We start from the raw sequence: 25,366 nt of genomic DNA, 5'->3' as shown, positions 1-25,366 counted from the left end.
GACGACTTCCAGAGGTACAGATACGCTTCTGAAGAGGGAGGTAATCAAGAATCCTCGACTGACAGCCGAAGAATTGAAGAGAATACATCCCCAGCTGTTAGACGACGTCTCAATTCAAACTATCCAGGACCGCTTGTAGAAGGAGCGGTTTGCCAAACTGCACCGCAGCCAAGAAACCGCTTCTCTCTGACCACATGAAGAATCAGTGCATTCAGTTTGCCAAGAAGTATGCACACATGGACATCAGATGAGTGGAGAAAACTTATGTTTTCCGATGAAAGCACATTTCAAGTGTTCCAGGTGCGTTCTGCCAGGGTTGGTCACCCTGTCATAAAGACTTTGTAGTTACTTGTAGAGAAGTATATTTTAGACTTGTGGTCGAGCGGCTTTTATATCTTGTAGTAGTTTCCCCACCAGATGTCATGTAGTGACGGGAGAGGTAAAGAATAGTATGGGACTATTTTTATTTGTCTTGGAAATATTAAACAGGTCTCTCCCATGGGAAGAGTATAAGTCCCGGGTAGCTACCTCCCTGTCTCGCTATCTCTCTCTCTTTCTATTCTAAGGCTAATCTCCGTCTCGACCTCTCTCTAGGGTCGCTTGTCTCCTTCTACTCTCTCTTTCCTAAAATCTGGTGTAGCAGGGGTGTGTCACGTGTGTTCCTCGTGGATCTTTGTTCACGAGAGGACTGCTGACAGCTAACTGCATCATCTCCTTACTGGGCGCTGTCGTCAGCTTTCCTCAGTGTTAAGAGGGTGTAAGCATGTTTAGCACTGCTCGATTCTCGCAGACACAACACCTTCTCATCATTTGACTTCCTGCTTCTATCTGTCTCTCTATCTTTTTATTTATCTATCTATCTATTATGTAGTCCTACATTTGCTCGGCCGCGCGAAAATGGCGTACCATCGACATTTAATAGTTATAACATATTAATACATACTACATACACATTATAATGAACTTATAAGTTAATTAAGTGAAATACATAATATTGTAAAGTAACATAATTGTATGAATATTATATACATATATTATTCATAGTAAATAGTGATTATTCAGTAATATTACATTTTAAATAAGTTGTATACATATTTGAATAAATGCATTAAAGTAAATTATTTAACTGTAATACAGTATGTACTTGGGATATTATAGTGAAATGCATACATGCAAGAATAAAAATAGTTTAAAATTAAGATTATTGTAAGAGTTATTAATATTTCATTCAAAGATAATGGTACTGGTCTGTCATATATGGGTCATTCTTCTTTGTATTATTATTATTATTATTATTATTTTTTTTTTTATATATATATATAATTAATACTATATACAAAATATATACACTTCATTCAGGGTGGTTAACTGTGATGTTAACTCTCCCCCCACTAAACAATGACTCCAAATTAGCAATTCTTGCACGCATTCTGTGCATTGCCAACAGCAATACTGCAACTACAATGCAGATGATTATAAAGACAGAAGGTGCTTGGCTATACACATAATATGGGTTGAACATACTCAAACTCAAATCTTCCCAGGGCTTCATTGTTTCATTGATCAGCTGCATAGTTTCAAACTTAGGTGAAGTCAGCTTAATACTTGTGCTCATGTTTAAGTTCATATTAGGCAGTGGGTGGAAATGTTTGTGTGTATGGTTGATAATGGCGTAGTGATTGATGGTGGAAAAAGTAGACATGGATGGTGTAAATACCGCACAGTAGTCTGGTGCTATGTATAATCCTGAGGCTGATGTATGAGATGGTGGTATATCTGGACAGACTATGTAAACTGATGTGTTATGAGGGAAATAAAAACTGCGAGTGTCCAATGCGTTGATGGTGTACAAGTTTATCTGGAGCAAAAGTGAAGTTGCAGTGATGATGAATATTGTTATTGCTGATGATAGCCATTTCACAAGGGACTGTATCAGTAGGCTGAAACGTGAAAATGTACGCAGGACAAAGATGAACAGCATGTAAGGATGTGCGGCACTTTCGCTCAATCGTTGACTCACTTGCGAAAGTGACAGTGTCTCGTCTCTTGGAGACCATGATGAGTTCGGTGTCTGTGTTGATGTTGATGATGACCAAAGTGTTGTTGTTCCTATAGGGGAAGGGGTGTATTTGGTATACTGTGAACAGGTCTTCCGTGATGAATGGTACATGAACTATCACTGATGTTGGTGTTAGTGTTGCTTCTAAGTACGGGTAATATTGCATAAATTCCCTACTGCGGAACAATGGCTTCAATTTATGTTTATGTATGCCTTGACTAACTATCTGACGTAGCTCATGAACTGGGAGTAAGTCATTTGTGATCTTGCCATCACCAGCATTCGAAATTCCTTGCATAAGTGCCCTGAAATGATCTCTAGTGTTCTCTAATTGTAGTAGAATCGTGTCAATATGTTCTGTGATGATGGAGAAGTGCTGGAAAAGAGTAACGTTGCCCTCTGATTCATTTATTTTATCTACACTCTCGAGAGCTACGTTTTCTGCTTGTTTCAGATTTTTCACAATTGTCTTCATTGCTGAGTTCTGTCCTGTGATGAATTTATCTTGGTATGTTAGTACCTGAGCTATCTTATTAAATTTGTTGTTTATTTCTTTAAGGTCATCCTCTGTAGCCAATCCAAAGATGTTCCCAAGAATTGCGCCGCCCAGATCGAACAAACCGCGCTTTTGGCGAGTACGTGTGATATTGTTCCTGTCGCTCAGTACCTCCCTTCCATAAGATGGGAGATCTTGGATCATGACGAGCATAGTTGACTTCGCCTGTTCTAGTTTCCATTTCGCTAACTTCACCATTTCATCCACTTCCTTGGTGTTATGTGCTTGTGAAACATAATTCCCTATCTTGAAGTCCAGAGTTCGCATCGGCGTCGCAAGTCTTTCTAGATAAGTAGGTAAGTCATACAAGTAATCTAGACTTATTTCAGTACTCATGACGTCCTTGACGATTGTAGTCGTGGCCGTTGGAGCTATGAGGCATCCTTGTCGTATTATATGCTTGGGGTCTAGGTGCGCATATACTCTTACTATGTATAGGAGAATCCATAGCATAAGTCCCTTCATCGTAACCTACCGAAAAAAAAAAATCTATTAATTTCCTATAAAGCTGTGGTTGATGATAGTGATGGTGTGCGTTACGGTTGGCTGTTATTTCATTTATAGAAGGAGTTTAAATCGATATTTAATTCTCGTAAATGATGTACTGTAGATTTCATTGGAATAGTTGCATCTATGTTCGATTGTTTGGTATATGACCTTAATTTCTTTTTGTAATCATTGTTGTGTTCTTGCTTGGTTTCTTGAGGTACGTTCACCTGTTCGGTTGTATCCGAGGCTGAATAATTATGTGATAATTCCCTTGAAACTCGTTTTAAATGGTCAATATGAACTTGTTTTTCCTCGCCACTTGAAAGTGACTTAATTAAAACTTTGTTTGCTTGTATATTAATTACTCTGTATGGGCCCTCAAATTTAGGGGATAATTTATTGTCTCTCGTATGAATGACTCCGTAAACAATGTCTCCTAAGCTGATAGGTGAATCTTTTGCCTTCTTGTTAAATGCCTCCGTCATTTCTTCCTTGGACATCGTTAATTGTTTTTTCACTCTTTTGTGAATGTCCTGGAATTCACGTAAACGGAGTTTAGAGTAATCATCGTAATTGTATATAGGCATGCTGTCACCTTCTAGGAGCTCATATGGTAATTTTTTATCTGTGCCATATATAATGAAATGTGGTGTGTCACCAATGGATTTATTTATAGACCCATTAATGGAGGCCTCTACTCTGGGAATCCAATCATCCCAGCTTGCATAATTTTCACTGAGAATGTGTCGTAGTACATCTAATACCTTTTTATTTTGTCTCTCTACCAACCCATTCGATGCTGGGTGATAGGCCAAAACGTTAACCTTTTTGATGTTGTATTGTTTACATATTTCTTGTAAGATCTCAGAATTAAATTCTCCTCCATTATCACTTATTAACCCCTCTGTGAGGCAATTCAGAATCCGCAGACATGCCCCGGGAGGCAAAAGTTTCGGGAAATTTGACATGTCATATTTTTATGATTTATGTGTTTGGGATGATGGATAATGATGAAATATCAATAAAAATAATAAAATAAATATATTTTACCTACCCATTACTGAAATTACAGCTGATGAAGCTGATGAATGCAGTATGGGTAATCCATGAGGATGCCGCAGAAAGTAAACAAACAACTTTTTTCTATCTGGTGTTTTCACTTATAGCTTGAACAGAACATTCTTTCCTTATTAGAAAAACTTATTTCTTGCTTCTGTGTACAATTATTTTCAAAACAGAACTTGTTTCCATATTCAAAAAATTGTAATTTCAACTTCTGAACTTTACTAATGCTACCAGTAATTAGAACAGAACTTATTTCCTCTCATTCAACAAAACTTTTCTTCTTCTTATAGTTTGAACAGAACATTCTTTTCTTATTAGAAAAACTTATTTCTTGTACCAAATAATCAAGAATTTCACCATCAAAAAACAGGAGAAAATACTCCATTTCAGAACTGTTTTTGTCTACTCCAGCAGCCCTTGTCACTCCACTGTGAGTTGCATCAAATCTATAGCAATTTGGTATGAATCTATCACCATTTGCCCAGATAAACCCAGATCCACCAGCACTACCAATACCACCAGGCCTACGGGGAGGGTCACACACCCTGGGATCATCATCATCATCACTTAGGTCTGAATCATCATCACTCTCGTCACTCACGGGAATAAATCCATCACTGTCACTGTCTGCCATCCCCTCACTGTCACTACCACTCTCCTGTGCCATCCCCTCACTGTCACTACCACTCTCCTGGTCATCACTATCGTACTCCAAACCTGGCGATAACTTACGTTTCACGCCAGCACTACTCACTGATACCCCTGAGGTTGACGGAGTTTGTGTATCACTGTCGGAAAATCCTTCAAAATCGGTGATGTCATGCACTTCCCTCTCTTCATCAAGTCTACTAGTCACTTCAGAGTTCTGCAAATTGCTGTCCGGTTCTGCCATCTCATCTGAATACTGTGCTGAGGGCGAAAAGTGAAGACTTCCCTCTAACTCCACGCTACGCACAATCGCGCTGCCTAACCTCCGCGCGTTGCAGACGTGAAAAAAAAATCGGTCACATGTACTGTTATTACAGCATATTTTTGAAGGATTTTAGGCATATATTTGTTTGTAGAAAATTATCTTATGGTTTATGAGTCATTTTTAGGTAATTATTTGAGCATAAAATGCGAAAAAAAAAAAAAATCCACCCTAAAACCCGGTACATTTGTACCAGCAGGTTTGTTTACATATGACGTCAGAGCCCAGACCCCTCTGAGTGCAACGTGGAAGGTTGGGGGTATCAAACGATGCCACCCGTTGCCTGAGGCTCTTTTACTCAAAAGTCCCGACCCGGAATCCATCAAGAGAACCCGTCTTAAGACCCGACCCGGACTTAAAGGGTTAATACCTTTGGGGTAGTAAAGCGACATATTACATTATCTGTTATTGCCTTTGCTACTGTCTCTGCTATCTTATCTTTAATTGGAGCTAAAATGACATAACGGGAAAAATGATCCGTTGCTACGAATAAGTATAGGTTATTATTGTATGATAATGGCATCTTGAGTAAATCAACAGCGACAACGTCCCATGGTTGATGTGGTACTGGGTAATTACCCATCGGTGCAGGTGTGATTGGGTATCCTTTGTGTTCTGCACATGATTCACATCTGTCTATATGATTGTTTATATCTCTTCGTAATGAAGGCCAGTAATATAATAGCTGGGCTTGGTTGAATGTCTTATCCTTTCCAGGGTGTCCTGCATGGGGGCTGTCGTGTATCATTCGTAATACTTGGGGTATCATGTCATTAGGTACTACCAACTGGTTAGTATTTCTTTGGCGTTTTGGTTGTTTATAGTTAATTTTGTATAATGTATTATTGACCATTGTGAATTGTTCAAGTGGGACATGAAGTTTGGGTAATTGTATGTCATCTCCACTTTCTAACTTGTATATTACTTTTGACCATACTGGGTCAAGTCTTTGTGCCTTTGCGATATCCTCGTGGTTTGGGATATTTCCTTTGAGATCTAACGCCGCGACCTGAATTGTGTTCGGGTTCCTAGATAATGCGTCAGCTACTATATTCATTTTACCTTGTATATAATGAATTTGTACATTGTAGTTTTCAACTGTACATTTCCATCTTGCTCTCCTCCAAGAAAGGAGTTTTTCTTTAAACATACCCACCAGTGGTTTATGGTCGGTGAATAAGTGGATTTCGTAACCATATACCAAATCTCGAAACTTTTGTAATGCAAAAATCACTGCAAGTGCCTCTAAGTCTGTAGTGCTATAATTTTTCTCCGCACCTCTTGTTTGTCTGCTGGCAAATGCAATTTGTTGATTCTTTTCTGTTTTATCTTCCTGCATCAGTACAGCCCCTAATCCTTTAACTGATGCGTCTGTACAAATAAGAAATGATTTCTTGTAATTCGGATATGCTAAACAAGGTGCATTTGTTAGTTTAATTTTTAGATTGTTAAATGCCTTTTTTTGTTCTTCTTCCCATTGGAATACAGCATCTTTTTTGAGTAGTTGGAATAGAGGGAAGGCTATATGAGAGAACTGTGGTACGAAGGACCTATAGTACCCAGCCAGACCTAAAAATTGTCTAACTTCGTCAGTCGTAGTGGGTTCAGGAAAATCTCTCACTGCCTGTATTTTGTCATCAGTGGTGTGAATACCATCAGAACTTAATTTGTGGCCTAAGAAATTTATTTCCTTAAAGCAAAATTTGCATTTAGAAAGTTTAATTTTTAATCCAGCATCACTAAGCTTTTGTAAGAGTAAGTCTAATTTCCTGAGATGATCCTTAATATTCTTCGTTGCGATAATAATATCGTCAAGATAAACAAATATTCCTTGTCCTAAAATTCCGGACAATACGTAATTCATAAGACGCTGGAACGTGCCGGGGCTGTCCTCAGTCCCATTGGCATTCTTGTATATTGATAATTGCCTCTGTTTGTTGAAAAGGCAGTGTATTTACGTGACTCCTGAGATACCGGAATCTGATAGTATCCGTTTAGGAGATCGATGGTCGAGAATATATTATTCTCAGGACCAATATTCTGTAGAACATCACTTAGCAATGGCATGGGAAATCTGTCTGGTATTGTGTGATTATTTAGTTTACGGTAATCTACTACCGCACGCATTTCTCCATTTCTCTTGGGCACAAAGAAAAGGGAGCGTTCCACGGAGAAACTGAAGGCTCAATAATTCCAAGCTTTAACATTTCATCGACATACTGATTTGCAAGTGTACGTTGGGAGTGTGGTATGCGATAAGCTGGTACGAAAATTGGTGGTGTTTCTGGGTGCACATTAATCATGTGATTAATCAAGTTAGTACACCTAATTGTTCTCCGGGCAATGCTACGGTGTCCCTGTGTGTTTCCAGCAGGGTTAACAAATCATTTTCTTCGTCAAATTCACCTGAGTGAATTAAATTCTCTTTTATTCTTTCTCTATCCGTAGATTTTATCTCACTTGTTACTCCACCAATATTTATTTCCTTCACAGGGGCGAAACATTTTTCAATATTAACTATGCAAGTTCCCTTCTTCAACTGAACTTCCCCATTCATGTGATTAATAATGAATATCTGAGTTAGCCCTTCGTCGTTCGTATGACATAATGCGTTTTCTACTGACAATCCCTTTACTTTACATAATTCTTCTAAGACAAGAACAGTACTATTCCGTAATTTGCTCTTTATGGTAACCTTCATGTATGAATTAGGTGGTATAACCAAATCATTAGTGAGATGGGCCGGAAAAATTGATAAATCAGTACTGTTATCTGGGTCACTAATTCTGGAGGATGGGGTTGCTGGTGTAAGTGGATTTATACACTCATCTGTTTGTGTATGTTTGTTTAAGCCTTTAATATTACCAATTCTTTTTGGCTCTCTTCTACCAATCGGTGAGGGCTCTGAAAGTATTTCCTCTATGAATTCATTATCAAAGTCTATTCCATTCATTTGTGGGAGTATAGTTATGTTCTCAGTTCTCATGGATCTTAAGCCCAGTAACATATGAGCTTTAATTGCTAAGTTTTCAATGATATAGAACAATGCAGAGAATGGTCTTGTAGTTTCTGTGAAACTGAGATTTAATCTTATCATACCTTTTACTGTAATCTCTTGACCATCTACTGTGTATAATTCTAAATCAGCTTCATCCAGAAAAGTTACTTTCTTTTTATTTTTAAGAATTCTGTTTAGTTCTTCATGTGTTATTAAGTTCACTGGAGAGCCTGTATCTAAAAATAAGGAAACGTTTTGATCCTCACATACCGCTGGTATCAAGATACACTCATTTCCCAACATGCCTCCTATGTGAAGTTTAACCTTGTTCTTCTTTACGTTTGTTCGTTTTTTGTCATGACTTGGTCTTCCCCGATTTGAACATAGACACAATTTTTTCTACTGTTTTGCAATCACTAGTCCAGTGCCCTTGGTATCTATGATGCCTACAGTAAGGACCAAATCCTTGTGTCTTTTGATTATCCTCTTTTGCCTTGATAAAGCATTCATACCTTGTGTGTCCTGGTTTTGCACAATAATGACACAGAATGGACCTATCCCTTGACTGTGACCTACGAGGTGATTTCCCATAAAAAGTGTTGTTTATGGCGCGAGACCTGCTCGGGCTGCGCGAAAACTTATGAAACTGCCTGTAGGAAGGCGTGTGGGAACGAGGTCTAGGCGTCTTTGTTTGTTTGGGCTGCCTCATTTCTGGTCGCGATCGATTTTGTTCTCTGTTTGGGGTCGGTGTAGATGTTTTCACAGCTGATACTGTCTCAGGTACCCTGATTCTACCAGAATGTGCATGTGTGTCGACCACACCTGCTTTACTGCACTGCATCTCTACCTCGTTCATTAAGTCTAGCAAGCACATTCCTGGGGTGTACGCGATCGTTTTGGCGATCTTAAGGGTTGTATCAGGTAATTTACACAAGGCAGCTACATAACCAATGATGTCCACGACAAGGTCTGGGGACATCTTTCCATCATCTGTTATCCACTTAGAATTCTCCAGAGTAGCTAATAGGGTTCTCTTGATTGTGGAGACATCAGCAGTTATTTCACTGAGCACATGGTTTGTAGTGTGCTCCCTTACGAGATCTACAATTTTATGTAATTCTGGAATTATACCTGGCAAGAAGTTCATACCTCCAGAAAATTTCTTCAGAAATTCAGTTTTAAATTCATCATATGTCCTAGCACGATGTAGCTTATCGGAGCGCAATAAATTGCTTGCTGGACATCTTTCCTGGCTTATGCAAGATGAAAAAATAACAATTTTCTCTTGTTCATCTAGTATGTGGCGCTTGATGAACATTTGTTCGCACTGACTGATTAATGAAATGACATCAATGCGATCCTTGTCTGTGCCAGAGAATTTTGGGGCAGTCTTATCCTCGTGATACACAAAAACGTGAGGTGTGGTTTTTAGATCAGCAGTATTTGGTTCTTGATTCATATTTAATGATTGCCCTGTTAATTCAACTTGTACGAGTTTATCGTTATGTGAGGGAATGGTGGAATATGTATGACCGGACCGGTGAACCCTGTTAAGTATATTGGCATACGTATGCAAGGCAGCTGCAAAGTCGTCACTCTCTATGTCTGAAGGGGTTTCCCACTCATCATCCGAAACTCCCGTATTTGTTTCTTTATCTTTAACGTGTGGTGTGGGTTGTACAATGGGTGGGCTGTCTCTTAATTGTGAGTCTGATGTTGTGGCAATTTGTGTGTCATCTGGTATTAACGTGGGTGGTGGCGAAAATATTCATGTCATTAAGATATGATGTTATGAAATACGCCTCTTGTTTATTTATGTCCTAGCAAACTAGATGAGTAAATAAGTTGAATATAGCTAATTTTAGCACTGAGAAGAAATGAGCAAGTATAATTTTACCCACTTGATACAGATCGTAGAGGTGTGTCGATACAAAAGTCGATCTCGGAAGAAATTACAGGTTTGATTGAAGATCTCTTGATAATTCTAGTGGTGTGTTGATGGACGATATTACTCAGGAAACTCCATGGCCTGGTATTTGTAGTGGTTAACGGCTGTCCCAGGCAAACCTCGGCATAGAACGTCGAATTTCCAACTTAACTGTGAAAATAAGTGAATATGAGTAGGAGCTATGTGAATAATGAGTATTGGGTAGTGGGTGAGAAGTGCCTGGTGTCAGTCACACGTTGCTTGGCATGGCAGACTCGCATTGTGATGTCATCTCAGCACATGGTGACGTCGGCTTCCCACACTGGTAGCTGTGGTGAGTGAATGAGTAGCGATGAGTAACTTGAGTGAAGACGAGTGAGTAAGATGAGTTGTGAGTCGTGTCTCACTCTTCGTTTGTTTGTTCCGTTTTTCTATGTGGATGTTTTCTCGGTCCTTTTCTCTAGTGATTTACTCGTTGTGGGATGAAGACTGCCGCTACTTGTAGGTGCGTGTAGAAGATTATACAGACGACATAGAGTTGTTAATTGTAGTTGATTGTAGATGGCTGTAGTTGATTATAGATGGCTGTAGACTTTGTAGACTATTTACACTGTAGGCTGTATTTTGTAGGATTCAATGTAGAACTGAAGCTAATCTTGTAGTCTCGGTTGCTTTTGTAGAAATTTGCTTTTAATTCGGAGACGATGTCCGCAGATTTGCTGGTTTGTCGTTAAGCTACTTGCAAGGCGTCGAGTGATCTCTTGACCTCTGCATCAGCGTAATGATCTGGGAGACGGAGGGGGCTGGATGGAGAGAATACTGTCAGGAGCTGATGTTGTTGGTTGTTTTCAATCTTGATATTTTGTAGTAATTTAATGTTGATTCGTAGACGAGGTTCGTATACGTTCGCTGCCACCAAATGTCATAAAGACTTTGTAGTTACTTGTAGAGAAGTATATTTTAGACTTGTGGTCGAGCGGCTTTTATATCTTGTAGTAGTTTCCCCACCAGATGTCATGTAGTGACGGGAGAGGTAAAGAATAGTATGGGACTATTTTTATTTGTCTTGGAAATATTAAACAGGTCTCTCCCATGGGAAGAGTATAAGTCCCGGGTAGCTACCTCCCTGTCTCGCTATCTCTCTCTCTTTCTATTCTAAGGCTAATCTCCGTCTCGACCTCTCTCTAGGGTCGCTTGTCTCCTTCTACTCTCTCTTTCCTAAAATCTGGTGTAGCAGGGGTGTGTCACGTGTGTTCCTCGTGGATCTTTGTTCACGAGAGGACTGCTGACAGCTAACTGCATCATCTCCTTACTGGGCGCTGTCGTCAGCTTTCCTCAGTGTTAAGAGGGTGTAAGCATGTTTAGCACTGCTCGATTCTCGCAGACACAACACCTTCTCATCATTTGACTTCCTGCTTCTATCTGTCTCTCTATCTATTTATTTATCTATCTATCTATTATGTAGTCCTACAACCCTGCCTCCCTTAGTCGATATGACCCTGCTTACACGGTGCCGACTGTTAAGCACCCACGATCAGTAATGGCATGGGGGTGTTTCTCAGGTGAAATGGGAAGGGGAGGCCTCTACTCTCTTCCTGAGAACTTGATGTGAATGGTGGCCGGTACATTCAAGTTCTGAAAGATCATTTGGTATACCTTTTTGCTATTCATGGATGCGAGTTTTTCATGCACGATTCAGCTCCATGTCACAAGTCAAGAAAGGTGACAAAATAGCTTCAGGATAATCAGATTGAGGTCCTCGACTGGCCTGGCAACAGTCCGGATCTAAATCCGATAGAAAACTGCTGGGCAGCGATGAAGAAAATCATGACAGAGAGGACGACACCCAATCTGGACAACCTCAAGACTGAACTGACAAATGTTTGGTTCAAAGAAATGACCCTAGATTACTTTAAAGATCTAAGTGATTCCATGCCAAAACGCATCCAACTGGTCCTGATAAACAAGGGAAACATGATTTCATGTTAGTGAATGCTATTTCATGAACAAACATTGTGATATACTATGATTTCTGTGTTTTTTAATACCTTGTGGAGGAAGGTCCTAAGTCAGTTTGCGGTAGCTGCATGTAATATATATATATGCGAGTATATATAGAGAGAGAGAGAGACACACACACACACACACACACACACACACACACACACACACACACACACACACACACACACATTTGAGATGCGACGTGTCGTAAAGGGATCAGGCGCCAATTTCCGAGAAATCCGATCTTTACCCTGGTTTGGATTTGGTACCCATCCAGCATGAATCATATGGTCAAGAGTCCTTTTGTCGAAACTCCCCTGCTATGGACTAAACTCTATTGTTCCTTTGATTTCCTTATATCTCAGCAACAGAAAAATAAGAGTAAGAGTAGATGATGTATATTCCAATTTCCACTCAATTAACGCCAGCGTGCCGCAGGGATCAGTTCTGGCACCAGCCCTGTTCCTCATTCATATTAATGATCTCTTATCTGGCACCCACAATCCCATCCATTCATATGCAGATGACTCAACACTTCATAGTTCATTCACACTCAGACATCGATTTACAAAGTATGATATCTGTAACTCTTAACTCAGAACAACCATCTCTTTAAATCAAGACTTATCCACGATCAGTGAATGGGGACAAAATAACCTTGTCTCATTTAATTCTAGTAAAACTAAATATATACAGCCTACTAATAGACAGGTATTGCCAGAATTGTATATTACCTTCAATGCTACAAATATTCCCATTTCCAAAAGTATTGAAATTCTCGGCGTCTCGCGTAACAGTGCCCTCAGCTGGACCTCTCATGTCAGATCACTCGCTAAAACCGCCTCAAAGAAACTTGGATATTTGTACAGAGTCTGTAACTTCTTCACTGACGAGCAGTTAGCTATAATTTATAAGAGTCATGTGCGCTCTCAGCTTGAATATTCCTCACCCTTGTGGAATGGATGTGGAGAGGTTGCATTAAAACAACTAGACAAAATTCAGAACAAAGCGGTTAGAATTATTAATAACCCTGCTATTACTAACATACTACCTCCCCTACAAGTAAGAAGGAATGTTGCCTCCCTTGCATTATTTTATAGATATTTTTATAGCAAATGCTCAGTCGAAGTTGCGTCCATGATACCACCTCTCCATGCCTTCCCTCGTGCTACACAGGCATCTGGCAGTGCTCATGACTGGAATGTCACCCAGCCATACTGCCGAACTTCTGCTTGTCAGAATTCTTTCATTCCCCGAACTGCATCTCTCTGGAACTCGCTTCCCCAGAGTTGTTTCCCTCTGAACTTCAACCTACAGGAGTTCAAGTCTAACTGTCACAGATATTTTATGAACAGAGGACACCAGTAATCTGGTGCATGATTTTTTTTTTTTTTTTTTTTTCTGTTATTAAAAAAATATATATATATATTTTTTTCACTTTTCTGCCCATGGTTCGGAGGCTCTGGGAATGCATGACACATCATAATGGGGTAATATCCCATTGTATGCGGGACAACTTGTTTTCTCACAATGTTATGGTGTGCTGCTGGCATGCCAGCCAATGGAAACATGTGGGAGCATCCAGCTTGCTAGCTGCACATTCTCATTGGCTGCTTGGGACTCGTCTGCACGAGTCCCTAACAGTAACGTTGCAGGTATGTTTAAAAGTGCGGCAAAACACAGCCGGACCCGCCAGCCCTCGTGTTTCTCATGATATTTACACAGGTTTTTCGTTCTTAAAGGTGTCTATTATTCACCATCGTGTGCATAAGAGCGTAACGATCTTGTTGAACACAGATACACCCCCCCAAGATCCGAGTCTGAAGTCTCTGTGGGTTTACTGATACGCAGAAAATGAGGACAAAAACTCGCCATAGGGAATATTAGTAACATTTCTGGTTAATTAGTAACATTAAACAAAACCTTGACAACAACAGGAGTATGGTTAAGTTTGGTTATTTTGGGTTTGATTAGGTTATTTTAGCCTAGGTTTGGATAGGTTATTTTAGTTTTAGTTAGGTTATTTTAGGTTAGGGTAGGTTAGGTTATTTTAGCTTAGGTTAGGGTAGGTTATTTTAAGTTTGGTTAGGTTAAGTTATTTTAGCTTAGATTTGGATAGGTTATTTTAGGTTTGGTTAGGTTAGGATAGATTTTAGGTTTGATTAGGTTATTTTAGCTTAGATTGGATAGGTTATTTTTGGTTTGGTTAGGTTATTTTAAGTTACCGTTAGGTTATTTTAGCATAGGTTAGGATCTGTTATTTTGGGTTTGGTTAGGGTATTTTAGGTTAGGTTATTTTACCACTGGTTAAGATTGGTTATTTTGGGTTTGGTTAGGTTATTTGAGATTAGGTTAGGTTAGGTTAATTTAGCTTCGGTTAGGGTAGGTTATTTTATGTTTGGTTGAGTTAGCTTAGGTTATTTTGCCCTAAGTTAGGATAGGTTATTTTACCCTAAGTTAGGATAGGTTATTTTAATTTTGGTTCGGTTATTTTAGGTTAGGTCTATCTATCTATCTATTGCCAGACACCATAATCCCGTAAGGGGTGGCCATTTGACTTATTTGTTTTATGGGGAGGGGCACTAACCCTCCACCAACCCACTTGTTGACACGTAGGGAGCTTGAATGGTTTGGTTATATGGTTACCACACAGCGTTGTAAATGGTTTCTTGGCTACTTTCCAAAATCCTTGTCTATCCACTCTGTCATATGCTTTCTCGAAATCCATGAATGGTTTGGTTATATGGTTACCACACAGCATTGTAAATGGTTTCTTGGCTACTTTCCAAAATCCTTGTCTATCCACTCTGTCATATGCTTTCTCGAAATCCATGAAAGCCGCATACAACTTCTTTCCCTTCTCTAGAAACTTTTCCACTTAAGATTTAAGAATGAATATCCGATCTACACAACCTCTTCCCTTCCTTAAGCCTCCCTGTTCTTCTCCAACTAATTCCTCTGTTCTTTGGTTAAGTTAGGTAATTTTACCATAGGTTAGGGTAGGTTATTTTAGATTAGGTTAGGAGGTTAGGATAGGTTATTTTAGGTTAGCTTAGGTTAGGTTAGGTTACTTTAGCTTAGGTTAGGATAGGTTATTTTACATTTGGTTGGGCTGTTTTAGGATAGGATCTCACCTGGATAATGAATTTGAATTACTCTTTGGATGGAATGCACAGATTAGCCATGAGGATTACTAGTGCATTAAGGATAATGCACTCCACCCACCACTCTGCTGCCCTATGTCTGGATCCACCTGCCCTGGATTACTAAGGATTACGTCTTCTACCTAGTTCTGTCACCTGCCGGTATCCTAGATCAACCTTACCAACAAACTGAGTTCAGTACAGTGTTCTACCTACTACCAATATTTACTTCATCTGCTATCTGTCTAACTTATCTACCTTCTTAATTTCAATACTAGCTCAATAGTTGTGCACAGTTACTGGTAGTACTATACTGAATCTACCTCCCATCTATCTTGTCTGCCTCCTGTCTACCCTATCTGTCTTCTACATAATGTTCTTGATCATGTTTTATGATTTTTTTTATATTCATATGCAAGGTGAGAAGACAGGAAGAAATCAGTAGGATAGCAGTTGTGGAAGCAATGAAGAAAGTTAAATTGGGGAAAGCCCCAGGAATTGATGGAGTGTGTGGTGAAATGCTAAAGCATGAGGGAGAGATAGTGGCAGAATGGATGTGGAAGATGTGCAGATTGGCCTGGGATGAAAGTAGAGTCCCAGAGGATTGGAAGTCAGGTATAATTATTCCCTTGTACAAAGGAAAAGGGGAAAAAGAATTGTGTGGTAATCATAGGGGCATTTGTCTTCTTAGTATAATAGGAAAAGTGTATGGTAGGATACTTATTGACAGAGTTAGAGAAAGAACAGAGGAATTAGTTGGAGAAGAACAGGGAGGCTTTAGGAAGGGAAGAGGTTGTGTAGATCAGATATTCATTCTTAGATCTTCAGTGGAGAAGTTTCTAGAGAAGGGAAAGAAGTTGTATGCGGCTTTCATGGATTTGGAGAAAGCATATGACAGGGTGGATAGACAAGGATTGTGGAAAGTATTAAGAATATATGGAGTAGATGGGAAGTTGCTGAATGCCGTGAAGAGTATGTATGATGGTGCTAAGGTTGCAGTGCGTGTGAATGGCGAACTAAGTGAATTTTTCTCTTTGAAAGTTGGGTTGAAACAGGGATGTGTCATGTTTCCATGGTTGTTCAATCTGTACATGGATGGGGTAATAAAAGAAGTACAAGGTAGGGTAGTGGATGTTGGAGTGGCCCTGGTGAGAGAGAATAGTGTTTGGAAACTCCCTATACTGTTGTTTGCAGATGATACTGTGTTGTTGAGTGAAGATGAAGGGGAGCTGCAAGGGTTGGTGGATGAGTTTGGGAGAGTGTGTAAGAAATGGAATCTCAAGGTGAATGTAGGGAAGAGTAAAGTGATGGTCTTTGAGAGAGGTGAAGTCAGTGAATGTACAGCGAGGTTGGATGGTGAGAAATTGGAAAATATGAGTACGTTTAAGTACTTGGGTAGTGTGATGAGTAAGGATGGAGGTTTGGAGGGTGAAGTGCTTGAAATGGTACAGCAGGGAAGAAAGGTTGCTGGTTCTTTGAAAGCAGTGATAAGAAACAGGGAAGTGAACATGGAAGTGAAAAAGTTACTACATGACAGTATTGTGATACCAACTCTAACGTATGGAAGTGAAACTTGGACGTTGTTGGAAGGACACAAGTCAAGAGTGAGAGCAGTGGAGATGAGTTATTTAAGAGGAGCCTGTGGAGTCACATGGAGAGACAGGTTGACAAATGAGGATATAAAGGAGCATTGTGGTGTGGATGTGGATGTGATAGGAAGCGTTATGAGGAACACACTGAGGTGGTTTGCCCATGTGGAGAGGATGGAGGGTGAAAGAGTGACAAAGAGAGTGTATGTGAGTGAGGTGGAGGGGGGAAGAGGGAGGGGGAGGCCGAGGATGAGATGGAGGGACGGGGTGGAGAGGTATATGAGAGAGGGGTGTGTGAGTTGGGAGCAGGGCAGTGAAATGGCGGGGGACAGGGCAACGTGGAGGCGATATGTTTGTGGCCACCCCAAACAGGATTGAGGCTTCTGGCAATAGATAGATAGATAGATATGCAATGTGTCAGGTAAGTTACCTGACACATTGCATAAGAATATAAAACAAATCATACCCCCCTCCCCCACCATTTCTCAGAAGGGCAGGGAAATGGCAGGGGACAGGGCGACATGGGGGCGATTTGTTTGTGCTCACCCCTTAAGGGATTAAGGCGTCTGGCAATAGATAGATCGATAGATACAATGTGTAAACATTCATTGTTTTGTACTTGCCTATTTTTTTTATACTTACCTCTTGATTGCATACTTACCTAGAATATGAACTGGGGTGAGAGGTGGGAATCACGCACAATATATACATTTTATTTTTGTTCTATAGTGGGAATCATGCACAATATATACATTTTATTCTTGTTCCATAGTGAGTGAAAATGAGAAACTCACATCCGAAGTACCAGCAATGTCACTTTTTTTTTTAACTTACACTACTGAACCTGGAAAATTTTTGAAAAATTGGTCCTGTACAAAAAACATGACTGATACCTTCAGTTACTGCATGTGGGAGGAAAGAGTAGTTCTTGATAAAGCTTCAGTGCATATATGAACATTAAACTCCATTGGGTTTGGAAATGGCACTTGTTTAAACATTGCCAAACTTTGGATGCAATCTCCTCGAAATATAAAAAATGGCACTTAGTCCCCTTTTGACACGCTGTGCCTCATCTAGAGAGAAAGAGAGAGAGAGAGATACATTATGTATATATATATATATATATATATATATATCTGTCTATCTTTTGCCAGACACCTCAATCCCGTTTGGGGTGGCCACAAACAAATCGCCTCCACGTCGTCCTGTCCCCCGCCATTTCACTGCCCTGCTCCCAACTCACATCCCCCTCTCTCATATACCTCTCCACCCCGTCCCTCCATCTCATCCTCGGCCTCCCCCTCCCTCTTCCCCCCCTCCACCTCACTCACATACACTCTCTTTGTCAGTCTTTCACCCTTCATCCTCTCCACATGGGCAAACCACCTCAGTGTGTTCCTCATAACACTTCCTATCACATCCACATCCATACCACAACGCTCCTTTATATCCTCATTCGTCAACCTGTCTCTCCATGTGACTCCACAGGCTCCTCTTAAATAACTCATCTCCACTGCTCTCACTCTTGACTTGTTTCCTTCCAACAATGTCCAAGCTTCACTGCCATACGTTAGAGTTGGTATCACAATACTGTCATGTAGTAACTTTTTCACATCCATGCTCACTTCCCTGTTTCTTATCACTGCTTTCAAAGAACCAGCAACCTTTCTTCCCTGCTGTACCCTTTCAAGCACTTCACCCTCCAAACCTCCATCCTTACTCATCACACTACCCAAGTACTTAAACATACTCACATTAAGCACTTCACCCTCCAAACCTCCATCCTTACTCATCACACTACCCGTACTTAAACGTACTCACATTTTCCAATTCCTCACCATCCAACCTCGCTGTACATTCACTGACTTCACCTCTCTCAAAGACCATCACTTTACTCTTCCCTACATTCACCTTTAGATTCCGTTTCTTACACACACTCCCAAACTCATCCACCAAGCCTTGCAGCTCCCCTTCGTCTTCACTCAACAACACAGTATCATCTGCAAACAACAGTACAGGGAGTTTCCAAACACACTCCTCTCTCACCAGGGCCACTCCAACATCCACTACCCTACCTTGTACCTCTTTTATTACCCCATCCATTTACAGATTGAACAACCATGGAGACATGACACATCCCTGTTTCAACCCAACCTCCAAAGAGAAAAATTCACTTAGTTCACCATCCACACGCACTGCAGCCTTAGCACCATCATACATACTCTTCACGGCATTCAACAACTTTCCATCTACTCCATATATTCTTAATACTTTTCACAATCCTTGTCTATCCACCCTGTCATATGCTTTCTCCAAATCCATGAAAGCCGCATACAACTTCTTTCCCTTCTCTAGAAACTTTTCCACTAAAGATCTAAGAATGAATATCTGATTTACACAACCTCTTCCCTTCCTAAAGCCTCCCTGTTCTTCTCCAAGTAATTCCTCTGTTCTTTCTCTAACTCTGTCAATAAGTATCCTACCATACACTTTTCCTGTTATACTAAGAAGACAAATGCCCCTGTGATTACCACACTTCTTTTTCCCCTTTTCCTTTGTACAAGGGAATAATTATACCTGACTTCCAATCCTCCGGGACTCTGCCTTCCTCCCAGGCCAATCTGCACATCTTCCACATCCATTCTGCCACTATCTCTCCCCCATGCTTCAGCATTTCACCACACACTCCATCAATTCCTGGGGCTTTCCCCAATTTAACTTTCTTCATTGCTTCCACAACTTCTATCCTACTGATATCTTCCTCTCTTACCTCCCTCCTTCTCCCAGCCATTCCCCAGCCACTTATACTCGCATTACTTCCATCCTGTATGTTCAACAATTCCTTAAAGTGTTCTCTCCATCTGCTCACTTTTTCTCCCTTCTCCACTAGTAATCTACCATTTTTATCTTTCACTCCCCTGCTAACCTCACTTCCACCCTGTCTTACTCTCTTCACCTCTTTCCAGAACATCTTACAGTCCCTCCACTTTACACTCAAATTCCTTCCAAATTCCTCATCCACTCTCTTCTTACTCTCTCTTACTAATCTTTTCACCTCTCTCTTTCTTTTAACATACAACTCTCTCTTCCGCCTCTCAACCTCTTCCACGCCCCTACTTCTCATCCATTCATTGTATACTTTCTTCTTTTGTGCCACAGCCCGTCTCACCTCTTCAGTCCACCACGCTGTTCCTTGCACCCCGCTCCATCTTCTCTTCCTCCCACACACCACATCACATGCTGCACATATTTCTTTTGTAAATATGTTGCACATATCTTCCACATCCCCCATCTGCTCCAATTCATATTTGCCCAGTCGTTCCTCCACTTCTCTCTTATACTCTGCCTTTTTCTCATCCTCTTGTAACCGTTCCACTCTCCTTGCAACTACTCCTTCCTCTCGTCTTTCCTTTCTTCTATTCCTCCATCTTACTTGTATCTTAATTCTGGCCACCACCAAGTTGTGGTCAGAAAGTCCACTCCCCCCAACCTCTAGAAGCTCTTGCATCCATTACACATCTTCGCATCCTTTCATCCACACACACACAGTCAATCATTGCCTTCCTTTCATTCAGTTCACATATATATATATATATATATATATATATATATATATATATACATACCATAAACCATTTACTACGTTGGGTGGCAACCATATAACCAGAGTTTTTGGCCGGGTTAAGTGTCCCCCAGATTCCCCTATCTAAAATCACGTAATCATGGCAGTTGTTTCGAAGAGCCTTTGAGGGCCTAATACCTGCCCATTGCCCCAACCAAATGGGCATATTCACATGGCCATGTGAAATGTGAGAGGTGTGAAAGAGGAGAGCAAAAGGGTGGAAGTGGTGAATGTGTTCAAGAGTGCGAGATGTGCTGTGATTACATTGTGTGAAACAAAGATGAAAGGGCATGAAGTGGAGGAGCAGGAAGGTGTGAAATGCGTAGGATCGGTCATGGATGGGCGAGGAAGATTGTTGACGAATGAGGTATGGCAGAGTGGAGTGAGAGATTACAAATGTGTCAGCATGAGTTGTATGTATGTCAAGTTCAAGTTTGAGAAGATGAAAGTGGCAGTGATTGTAGTGTATGCACCATGTGAGGACAGGATTGAGAGAGAGAAAGACAGGTTTCGAGATGAGCTGGATGAAGTAGTGGGGGAAATGCCCAGGAGCTATAAAATAATCGTAATGGGCGATATAAATTGAAGAGTAGGAGCTGGTTCTGAGGATAACAAAATGGGTTGTAATGGAGTACCAGGAGAAATTGATAATGGGAATTGAATGAAGGATATATGTCAGGAAAGGAGTTTGTGCATTTGTAACTCATATTTCAACACAAAGATGTACATAAATATTCATGGTATAGAGGGAACGGTGTTGAAAAGAGCCTCATTGATTACGTGCTTGTAGAGAGGTTGATCCTGGGAATGGTTGCTGATACATGAGCCTTGAGAGGACGATGTGGAGGTCTGTCAGATTATATGATTGTGGTATGCAAGATCAGTCTGAGAAGAGTGAAGTGGACCAGGAGAGAGAGGAGCAGAGGATCAAAGAATTGGCAGATGAATGCAGGTCCAAAGTAGGGGAGGAGTTAGAATCAGTGAATTGGAATGGAATGGATCTGGACAGCCAGTGGAATGCATATAGGGATTGCTTAGAAATGCAAAAGCAGTGTGTGGTGTGGCAAGAGTAACAACAAAGAAGAAAGGTACGGCATGGTGGGATGAGGAGGTTAAGAGAGCGGTGGAGGAGAAGAGGAGGAAGTGGCTAGAGTAGTTGTAGGACATGGGTTCAGTTAAAATAAGAACTTAATATACTGAGAGCAAGAAGCACGTAAAGAGACGAGTGAAGAGGACAAAGAAGGAGGTAAATGATGATCTGGGAAGAAAAATGAATGCAAACTCTTTTGAAAATAGGAAGTTATTCAGGAAAGAGGTGCGAAAATGTAGAAGTGAAAATGGAAAGCAATATGAAGGTGTGAAGGATGCAGTTGGTAGACTATTAACCCATGGGGATGAAGTAAGGACCAGATGGAAAGAATATTTTGAAAGCCTGAAGAATAGGAATAGAGAGAATAGAGCCACTGTAAAGATGATTGGTTTGGGGGGCGTGCAGAGAAGGAATGCAGTGCAAGGAAATGTGACACTTGCACAGGTGAAGAAAGTGGTGCAGGTTTTATTATAAAATAAATTGAATAATGATGATGATGATTTTTCTGATGTTGCAGTGGGCAGGAGAGGGATGTGGGTGTACCCAAGAAAGCTGTGACTAGTGAATGCTTGCAGTGGCTAGTGGCAAGCAGAAGAACCGGCACTGAGCATAGGAGAGAATGGGAAGTGCCTCATCCAAGTTCAAGAAATATCTTCAAAATGGTGACGAATTTGCTGCTATGCAGGTGAGGATAAACATCAGTGTTTAGTAATTAGCAAAACTTAGTCCATTATACCATTGTGAGACAAAAATCTTAACCGCTCGCCTATGGATCGGCAGAAGTAATATGTGAAGGATGTTGTCATACTGAGAAGTGGAGAAGATGTATGAGTGATATGGTCAGGTTTCACTGACAACTGTAAAGGTAAAAGGAGAGCAGATGTTACCATACTTTTTTAATAGTTGATAGAATGAAACCATGTCATCGTCTTTAAATATAGGAATGTAAAGCTATTGTTTTGCGAGTGTAACATTGGGATAAGTGGAAAAACATTTTGTATGTACATATGTCAGCGGGGGTGAGATTGGACGCGGGGTGGGTTCATACAGTTGTGCAATAAATGTTTTAGTAGTGGATATCTCTCTGAAAGAATAATCAATCAGAAATTGGTTAACGTGTTTGTTTCTACTGTTTCTCTCTTGCTGCCTTGGTGATATCTTCTTTTAATGTAATGTTTGAGTTTGGTAAAAAAAAAAAAAAAAAGTTATTATGATTACAGTTTTTATGAAAAATTTGAGTACTGTCAAACTACTTCTGGGAAACACAAACTAGAGCACATAGAATACATTAATGGATGTCATTATTGAGGAAAATGTGTAGAATGAAGATAGACATTGAAATACCCACCGTGGCGAACCACCACCAAGACGTCGCGATCCCCACCCCAGGAGGAAACCATGGAGGGGTTGGTAAGGAGCGCGGGTCACCCTGGCTTGAGGGACATATGTCCCCTATGGTCCTACGCCCATATTGCCTGCAACAGACCCAGCAGGAAGATTTCAGCCCGGGGGCATTACCTCTCAACCTGACTAGCCCTCGACAGGTTTGGGGTGGGACTAAAGCTCTAGTCCCGAGCAGCACCCCTGTGATGGCCTTCAGCCACACACAAAAGGGAGACGGCTTCAGCCGCTCACAAAAGGGAGACGGCTGCAGCCGCTTACAAAAGGGAGACGGCCGCAGCCGCTCACGAACGGAGACGGCCTCAGCTGCTCCCAAACAGAAACGGCCTCCAGCCGCTCGGATGCTGCTCCTTCCCCCTTCCCTCCTACAGGAACCAGTGACGTTCTCCAGCCATGTCTGGGAAGAGAAGGGTACGTCCCCTCTCCTCCTATAGCTGCCTATGGGAGTACGACACTGGTGACGGCCTCCAGCCACACCAGCAGGCATGTGACGGCCTCTGCCCACACCTCGACTGCACGTCACTCCCCCTGCAGGGCGCCGGCGACGGCCCCCAGCCACCCTCCCCCTGCTCTTCTTCCTCGACGCAGCCTCCAGGAGGATCTCCTCGGCCTGGAGACAGTGTGGCATGACCCCGTGCCGGCCCTGGGATTGTGTACCATCCAGCCGGCGCCTGTGGGAGGCAGCCACCTGACAGACTCCTGTCCGAGGCAATGCCACAGTCCAACCCTGATGGCGGCCCAGCGGGAGGGAGACCTCAGATGCCGGACTCCCCGAAGCACCCCCTCTCCCCCAGGGTGCGCCCTCTCCAGCTCCAGGCATCCCTTTCCCCAGAGTAGACGCAAGCAAGAGTGCCTGCCCAGCCTGTTTGGTTCCAGCCCGGAGGACCAAACCACCCGGGCAGGCCCCACAAGCAAAGGGCCCGTCTCTACACCTGACCACAGCCCCTGACCAACGACATCACCACTGAGGGTCATCCCTTGGCCCTTGAGAGAAGGGACATCTGATGGGAACCCTTCTACACCTGGCCGACACCTGGGGCTCACCCGGTCCCCATAGTATAACCAGAGCCCCTCGCCGTACCAAGTGCAATAGTGACTGCTCAGGTAATAGTGATCACCGTGCCTATAGAACTCACACGTGGTGCGGTACTTGGATCCTAACAGACAACCCAACATACTCTTGTGCCCAGATGTAAGACAGTGTTGTCTTAGTGCCTGTATCACTGTGTAATAACTAATAAGGCACTCAGACTGGTGTGTTAAGTTACTATTTTGTACCATACAGTGTCCATCCAGTATCCTGTGTGATACTCATTAACCCGCCGCGTGCCAGTGCCGTTTTAAAACCAGTGCCAGTGCCATTTTAACCCGCCCCGTCCCGGAGGCATGAATTCACGTCCTCACATGATGTGCACCCATATCCCGGAGACGTAAATTAACACGGCAACATTGCAAGGTCCCTAATTTGCTCAATTTTCAATTTTCACGAGTGATTTCGCGAGTGATTTTTGGCACGTATACACGGTACACCTTCCTCTATTCCTCTACAAGATGCCAAGCAGGGACAATGCCTTACACCACATAACCTCCCCCCCCCCTGCACGCCATTGTCTCGGCAATTCACCTGTTACCAGTGACCTGGCCAATAAAGACATTCAGGGCCTGAGTGATTCCCCAATTGGTGACAATGTGGAGGACAAAGTTTACATAGCATTAGAGGAAGAAACAGTCAGAAATGATGATCAGGTAATGTGGGAAAAAAAGGTCATGAATGGTGATGAGTTAGTAAGTGAAACAATGCTTATAATGCCTATATTACTGTTTGAAAACCTATATACTCTTGTACTACATATAAATTCGTACCAAGTAAATAAATAAATACTGTTTATGAGTGGATAAAATAGTTACCCTCCCATAGAACTCGTTTTCTTTGGTGCCAGCCTGTTAGAAAACCCAGTCAGGTAAGGAGGTACTCGTACCTGAATCGAGTATTTTAAATCTCGGGTGAGCGATTTCTCTATGAATTTTCGATGTTTCTTACCAAAAGCGAAAGTTTGAGCCTAAAAAAAAAAAAAGGTCCAAAAATGTCGGGACTGGGGCATACCACTGCCCAGAAAACGTTGGGATGGGGCGGGTTAAAACGGTCTAGAATGAAAAGCTTCACTGTGACTGCATTTTTCAAGATTCGCAGGTAAAAATTGGCAGGCATGTAAGGTAACTGTTCCTCTACCATCCCCCAGGCTGTCAAGGCCATACACTCACTCGCTCCCCCCCACATGTTCGCTCTGCCTCACTCTGCCTGTGTGCCTCACCCAGTGCTGTACATAGTGAAGGCATTTTGTAAATATTTTCATGTAAGTGTAAGTTGTAAATATTTTCTTATAAGTGTAAGGACTTTATAGTGAAGTCTAGTTGTAAATCTATCTATCTATCTATAGCCCGATGCCCTAATC

The 25,366-nt window shown here is 41.5% G+C and overlaps 1 long non-coding RNA gene across 1 annotated transcript in view; it reads left to right on the top strand.

The window, feature by feature from the left end:
- Window positions 1–25,366, top strand: part of LOC145392383 (uncharacterized) — a 102,390-nt gene that overhangs the window by 49,598 nt on the left and 27,426 nt on the right. Inside the window, exon 2 of the long non-coding RNA XR_013895989.1 lies at window positions 22,030–22,197. This is a non-coding gene — a long non-coding RNA (uncharacterized LOC145392383). The remainder of the gene's footprint in view (window positions 1–22,029; window positions 22,198–25,366) is intronic.

The sequence above is a fragment of the Coenobita brevimanus genome, chromosome 22 (genome assembly GCF_032717465.1).
Source record: "Coenobita brevimanus isolate Jiangsu-jjx chromosome 22, ASM3271746v2, whole genome shotgun sequence".
NCBI lineage: Eukaryota > Metazoa > Arthropoda > Malacostraca > Decapoda > Coenobitidae > Coenobita > Coenobita brevimanus.
The sequence above is the reverse complement of the archived record's forward strand: the minus strand, read 5'-3'. Positions and strand labels throughout refer to the sequence as shown.